Below are 7889 nucleotides of genomic sequence, written 5' to 3'. Positions count from 1 at the left end.
GACTCTCAGAAGGCTCGTCTACTTCACAGGATTCCTCTAAAGCTGAATCTAGTTTCTATATCAATTCACACCAAGGTATGAAACCTCACCAGACCCACACTTCTACAACACAATCAAACCCTTGGGTTATTGATACAGGAGCTACTAACCACATGACAGGAGCCTCAAATTTGTTCACTTCTTACACACCTTGTTCAGGTAAGGACAAGGTACGTGTAGCTGATGGATCCATGGCACCTATTGTAGGACATGGATCCATTAGGTGCACTAAGACATTGTCCTTATCTCCGGTTCTACATGTTCCTAAATTTCCAATCAACCTCTTATCTGTTAGCTCTATTACTAAATCCCTTAACTGTAGAGGTTGGTTTGATCCTACCTGTTGTGCTTTTCAGGAGCTAGCGACACGGAGACTGTTGGGGACTGGGACCGTGCATGATGGACTCTACTATCTTGATGAAGGAAGTGATGAAGTTGCTTTTGCATCATGCTTGTCTCCTAGCCAAGAACTGCTACTCCATCATCGCAGGCTTGGCCATCTATCTTTTGCTGCATTATTACGTATTTACCCCTCTCTTTTCAAGTTGTGTCCCAAGGAGCTCCTTGTATGTGATGCTTGTGAGTTAGCTAAACATACAAGGGGTTCCTATCCTAGTATAGGTTTAAGAAGTGCCAAACCATTTGAAATGATTCACTCGGATGTTTGGGGACCCTGTGAGGTTCGTTCCATTTTTGGGCACCGATGGTTTGTGACTTTTATTGATTGCTTTAGTCGTTACACTTGGCTTTATCTCTTGAAGCATAAGAGTGATGTGTTCTTGGTTTTCAAGGATGTATGTGCTCTCATTAAAAATCAACATGGGGCAACTATTAAAACCTTGCGTTCAGACAATGGTACTGAATATATCAACAACGAGTTTGGACAGTTCCTTGCCTCAAATGGCATTGAACATCAAACTACCTGTGTTGATACTCCGGAACAAAATGGTGTTGCAGAGCGTAAAAATAGACATTTGCTTGAGGTTGCACACTCACTTATGTTTACAATGAATGTGCCTAAATTTCTTTGGGGGGAAGCAATAAAAACCGCAACATATTTGATAAACCATATGCCTCTTCGGGTTCTTGGTCACAAGACTCCCGCTGAGTGTCTCTTGAATTCTAATGACTTTGTAGTTCCTCCAAAGGTCTTTGGGTGTGTGTGCTTTGTGCATGATTATAGGAACTCTGTTGGAAAATTAGATCCCCGTGCTCTCAAATGTGTTTTCATGGGTTATTCCCCCTCTCAAAAGGGTTATAGATGTTGGTGCCCTTCAGAGCGCCGGTTTTTTATGAGCATGGATGTGACGTTCCGTGAGCATGAACCATATTATGGCTCAACACGTGACACTGGCATTGCATTATCCCCACGTGAAGTGCAACAAGAAGGGGAGAGTAGTAATGTAGACTCTCCATTAAGCCCCATTCTTGTTTCCACTTCAAGTGGTTTACCCATTCTAGATAATGCTCAAAATCAGGGGGAGGAGACAAATAATGATGGGTGCAATAATGGTTCTGGTCATGGAGACACAGAAAATGCAATAGAAAATTCTTCATTTCCTTCACAAGACGGTGAGCTTCACATGCATGAGGACCCAGGTACTAACACTAACCCATGTAGTTCCGCCACTCCTATTAGCACCGCGGGGCAGAGTGAGAATCAATTATGTACCCTTGCTCCTGAAAATAATCTACCGATTGCTTTGCGAAAACCTACTAGAAATCGAAACATTCCAGGACACCTCAAAGATTATAAACATGATATTGCCAATTTCATTTCCTATGAATATTGTAATCCACCCTTCAAAAGCTTTATTGCCTCTTTAGACTCTGTGTCCATACCATCTAATTGGAAAATAGCTATAGAGGATCCAAAATGGAAGGAAGCAATGTTTGATGAGATGAAAGCCTTGGAGAAGAATGAGACTTGGGAGCTCGTGGATCTACCACCAGGTAAGCAACCTGTAGGTTGTAAGTGGGTTTTCACTATTAAGCAGACCCCCGAGGGAAAGGTGGAGAGGTATAAAGCCCGTCTTGTGGCGAAGGGCTACACACAAACATATGGAATCGACTATGAAGAGACCTTTGCACCGGTGGCAAAGATGAATTCGGTAAGGACACTTATGTCATGTGCTGTAAACCTTGATTGGGATATTTACCAGATGGATGTGAAGAATGCTTTCCTTCATGGTGATCTCCAAGAAGAAGTATACATGCATATACCTCCTGGGTTTGAGTCCAGTCAAACCGGTGGAAAGGTGTTGCGCCTACATCGTTCTCTATACGGCTTAAAGCAGTCACCACGAGCTTGGTTTGACCGGTTCAGACAATCCATGCTGAAAAGGGGCTATGTTCAAAGCAATGCTGACCATACACTATTCTACAAGCATAGTAATAGCAAGGTTGCAATACTGATAGTGTATGTCGATGACACTGTGATTACCGGAGATGATTCCACTGAAGTTGCAAATCTGAAGCATCATCTTGCACAGGAATTTGAAGTGAAGGACTTGGGAAAACTAAGATATTTTCTTGGTATAGAGGTCTCACGGGGGTCAAAGGGCATTTTTCTCTCACAACGGAAATATATCTTGGATTTGCTCAAGGAAACAGGTATGCTTGGTTGTCGACCTGCAGCTACACCTATTGAGCAAAATCATCGTTTAAGTAGTGATGCAGGTACACCCGTGGATCGAGAGCGCTATCAGAGACTTGTTGGAAGGTTAATATATTTATCTCATACCCGTCCAGATATTGCTTTTGCTGTGAGTGTAGTTAGCCAGTATATGCATGACCCAAAATCAGCTCATATGGAAGCTGTAAAAAGGATCCTAAGGTATCTTAAAGGGTGCCTAGGAAGAGGCCTTTTATATACCAGACAAGGAGACTTACAAGTTGAGTGCTATACTGACGCTGATTGGGCTGGTTCCCTAGATGACCGACGCTCAACATCTGGTTATTGTGCATTTGTAGGAGGAAACCTAGTTTCTTGGCGAAGTAAAAAGCAAGGTGTAGTGGCTCGATCTACTGCAGAGGCTGAGTTTAGATCTATGGCTCACGGCATATGTGAGTTACTATGGATACATATCCTCCTAGCAGAGCTGCGGCTGTACTATGACAACAAAGCTGCCATTGACATTGCAAATAACCCTGTTCAGCATGATCGAACCAAGCACATAGAAATTGATCGTCATTTTATTAAGGAGAAGCTTGATAGAGGGATAGTTTGCCTACCGTATGTAACCTCAGCTAGTCAGGTAGCAGATGTCCTTACAAAAGGACTCCCTGAAAAAACATTCTCCATGTTTTGTAGCAAGATGGGTTTGTATGATGTATTTGCCCCATCTTGAGGGGGAGTGTTGGTGTATGACTATATTTACCTAGTTCCTTAGGGACTAAAATGTAAAATGTACACATACTATAGATGTATACAGAGAGAGGGACCGAGGAGAAGGGTCCAGAAATTTCCCCAAATCCTCTCCATGGTTCTTCCAATCCCTAAAACTATTCTCTCAAATCTTGCTTGATTTTCAAGAAAGCTTCAAGAGAAATCTAGTTATTTGGCACTTTGAGGATGTGGCTTTACAAAATCGCCACAATCAAGATTGGCTTTGTAAAAATATCACCCAACTCGTGTGCGCTTTGATTACCGTGCCATTTTCTCTTTTGCATTGCTTTTATTTTTATTTTTTCATTTCCTAACACCACAAAGTACCGAACTACTGTTAACCTACACATCAGAGATCAACTTACATTTAGTCGAAATGTACCATGGAAATTTGAGAATATGTAAACTATATACTACATGTTTCTGTTACCATGATGTCATGTTTATGTTTTTCTATAAATAATGTTTTTATTGACTCGTAATGAAGCATCAAGAGAATGAAAATATAATGACTATACACCCGGTCATTGCATGACTATATTGCACACAACCAAAACTAACACATGCGCATAAAGAAAACACGTTTGCAACTGCAAGAGCAAAGTCATAAAAGACCGAAGTTATGTATAGGCCATGGAGAAAGAAACACCAAAATTATCAAACTCTGATCAACGAAGTACGTCAAAGACCATCAGCAGTAATCATCTCTTGGCAACACAAGGACTACAAGAAAGGTTCTTCAAAAACAACGTCTTCAGGAAGAGAACGACGTGTACACGTCATCATTGCCTGATCCAATCTCCGAAGGTCGTATCGTGAGTTTTCTCTCTAAAGATCATGTCTAAACAAATTCCAAACAATGTCTTCGACAGAGTGATGACGCAAAAACATCGCCATTGCCAAGTATAACCAACTTGGGTCAAACCTAGGGTTTACCCCCGGAGCTCAAGGCCAGGTACCTAAGAAGCACCACCAAATGGAACTCCTCTTGCATTGTCACCTCCACTTTTTCTAACAAGTTGATGATTTCTTCTCCCTTATTTTTGGCAAAGTGTACTAGCGAATTTTCCGATCTCTTAATTTCTATATGCTATAGTACTAGTTAATACTAGAAGAACGCCCGTGCGTTGCAACGGGGCCACGTTAACTTAAAGAGTTCAATATTAAGACACTGGCGACCTTTTTTACCATCAAATCCTCACACACGCACTCCCTCCCTCTTCCTCACTCTCTCTCCTCCTCTCCCACTCTCTAACACACACACATATCCATCTTATTGGGTACGGGACCATAATCCATCTATTTCACACACACACGTTAGTGCATAACAATATTGATTATGTGTATTATATTTGCCACCAGAACTGAGGGAATTAATTTCATGTAAATCGGCCAGCCACAGCTCCAAGAATACGTGGAGGAGGTGGCCCGGGTCAGCGTCGGCGCCGTCCGGCGCGGGCCACGGGCCCGCTTCCAAGTGCACATGAAATGCACGTCTTCACAAATATTACAACCAGATGTGAGAAATCACATACTAACACGATGTTGCAATCAATTTGTAATTAAAGAAGCCAAAAGTCTTTTTTCTTAAACAAGAATTCCTTATGCTGGAGTTTAAACAAACCCCACAATAGCCCTACTTATCACCTAATTAAGCAGATGCATGACTTATGAAGCGGATAAGAAATCATGTTAACTTGGAACTAAAATTCCAACAAAAGAGTGAGGAATAAACCTTTTTATCATTGCTCTGAAGTCTGAACCTCCCCCTATTTGTTAGTGAGATGTGAGTATGCTTGGAAGATAATAATTTCTTATGCAACATATGCTTTTACATCCGAAAGAGCTACAAAATATGTTGACCTACCTATGTGCACTTCCTAAATCAAGCGGATAAAATTATTTCTATCGGCAATATAAAATATTAAACATTAGAAAGAAAGGGACAATGTCCACTAACCATGCAAATATTCTGACCATGGGATATTTAGGCTGGCGTATATGGGAAATCAAAGCTAAAAATGACTCGATGAGTTAGGGATACATCAATAAATATTGTAAAAAGTGATAAAAACAAATCTGCAGCAACTCGCGACCCCACGAACTCGTATTCGCAATGAGCAAATTAGTGAGGCCACCACGGTAGGCTAGCACCAAGGGACAAGGGCAACAACCGCCTTCCCATCCAACCTACTGATTCTGCTGGCGCTACTTTCATCCTAAGCCCATGAGTACCGTTAGTGTGTTGCCACGTACGGAGAAACTATGCACTGAAATTTTCATCCAAATCATGAAAAATGTTAATGTTCCTCTCCTCTCCCATCCCTCGTGTGAACATACCCAATTCGTGGTTGGCTCGCTACATTCAGCGTAGCTTTGATGTGCACTGCCCTCGCTCTTGATTAGTTGCCGCAGTGCCACGCATCTACGCCAACAAGCTGGGGAAACAAATGCAAATGTTACACCGAGTCAAAATCAACCATCCCACAATCGTAACAATAGAAAAGATAATAACCAAAATTTAACAGAAGAACTATTGCTTGGCTCCCAGATCCATCTCGATAGCCCTTGATCTGGCTGCTGAGCTTCTCCTAGCTGCCTCAACATCACGTCATTACCAAACATGTAGTGGATGCCTAGTGGGACAAGGATTAAGAAATAACATGAGGTGAAAAATGCGATGGCTGTCAATTCCATAAGACGATCCAAGTAATTTGACAAAACAGATCGGGAGCATCTTGTATAATCTCAAAAAAGCAACTAAAAATATGAGAAATGAAGTGATGAAAATCAGCCCCTGCTCTCATTTATGCTCGCTTTTGTAATGGGAGGCAAGGAATGGAGATACCGGGAGAAGAAAGGATCACATGGACGGCAAGCCTCCACCACCGGCAAGTGGGGTTGCTTCACATCCAATCTCCACGGCCGCCGCCTCCATGGGGACGAACTCCCATGTTCACAACCGGGCTCCCAATCGGCCGCTGCCTCGTCGACCTTGACGACGAAGTAGTCCCTCCCTTCGATCCCATTCACAACGGAGGCACCACCCATCCCAGCGGACGGGTCCGCGGTGAGATCCCTACTGGATTGTGGTCGTGCCTCCCCAAACCTCACCGCGGGACACATGAGAGGGCGCCGTTGCCATGGTCAGGCTTGGATGGGGAAAGGAGGCGACATAGCAGCAACGGCGCCTTCGCCGGGATTGGTGGCGACGGCGGCGGCGAGCGAGCGGGAGGACGGCGGCGGCGAGAGAGTAGGAGGGTGGTGGCGGCAGTCCATCGGCCGCCGTGACGTGAGAGGAGGATGGGGATGGGGCCGCGATCTGGACGTATGGAGCGGTCGAGAGGAGGGGAAGCAGGCGGCTGGGTTTTTCCATCATGCGGGGTTTAGGGGAGGTCAAACGAGAGGGTTTTTTTCGTGCGGGAGGCAGAGCAACGAGGGCGGATGTAGGGAGACGGGACGTGGTCAGTTGGCAGGAAAAGGAAAGCTACGCAAAATCACATCAATATAAGAAAATATCCCATCAATACTTGATTGATTGCGATTTATTTTTTATATGGTAACTAATCTGATCATCAATACTTGATTGATTGTGATTTATTTTTTATATGGTAACTAATCTGATGGGTTTATGTGGGTGGTGAAGCGAAAAGGAAAGCTACGCATTTTTTTAGTCAGTAGAGATGATTGATGATAAGAAAGGGAAAATCACATCAATATAAGGAAATATCCCATCAATACTTGATTGATTGCGATTTATTTTTTATACGGTAACTAATCCGATCATCAATACTTGATTGATTGCGATTTATTTTTTATATGGTAACTAATCTGATGGGTTTATGTGGGTGGTGAAGCGAAAAGGAAAGCTACGCATTTTTTAGGCAGTAGAGACGATTGATGATAAAAAAGGGGAAATCACATCAATATAAGGAAATATCCCATCAATACTTGATTGATTGCGATTTATTTTTTATATGGTAACTAATCTGATCATCAATACTTGATTGATTGCGATTTTTTTATGGTAACTAATCTGATGGGTTTATGTGGGTGGTGAAGCGAAAAGACAGGTGGGAGGGAGACGAAATAAAACCAGCGAAATAAAACCAACGAAAGTGGTGAGGCGAAATAAAAAACAGCGAAAAATAACCGGCGGACTATTCGTAGATTTTTTTGGTTCGTTTGTCTTGGTGCGACGGGATGTTAGGGCCTGGAGTGCGTGGGGGCGGGCGGGGGACTCGGCTTGAGGGTTTTTTTTTGGTTCTATGCGGCTTAGCGTGAAACGGGAGGTTGGGCGTGTGCGGGACTCGATCGCGGAGTTTTCCTTGGTTTTTCGCGGCTGAGAGGGAGGTGGGAGGAAGTACCAAAGAAGTATCAAAAAAGATCGGGTGAGGTGGGACGAAAATAAAACCCGGAACGCGACCTACCAACTGAGACATTAGGAGTAGAGATTTTTTAG

The sequence above is a fragment of the Triticum urartu genome, chromosome 5 (assembly GCF_003073215.2).
Source record: "Triticum urartu cultivar G1812 chromosome 5, Tu2.1, whole genome shotgun sequence".
NCBI classification, from domain to species: Eukaryota; Viridiplantae; Streptophyta; class Magnoliopsida; order Poales; family Poaceae; genus Triticum; species Triticum urartu.
This window is presented reverse-complemented; position numbering follows the sequence as displayed.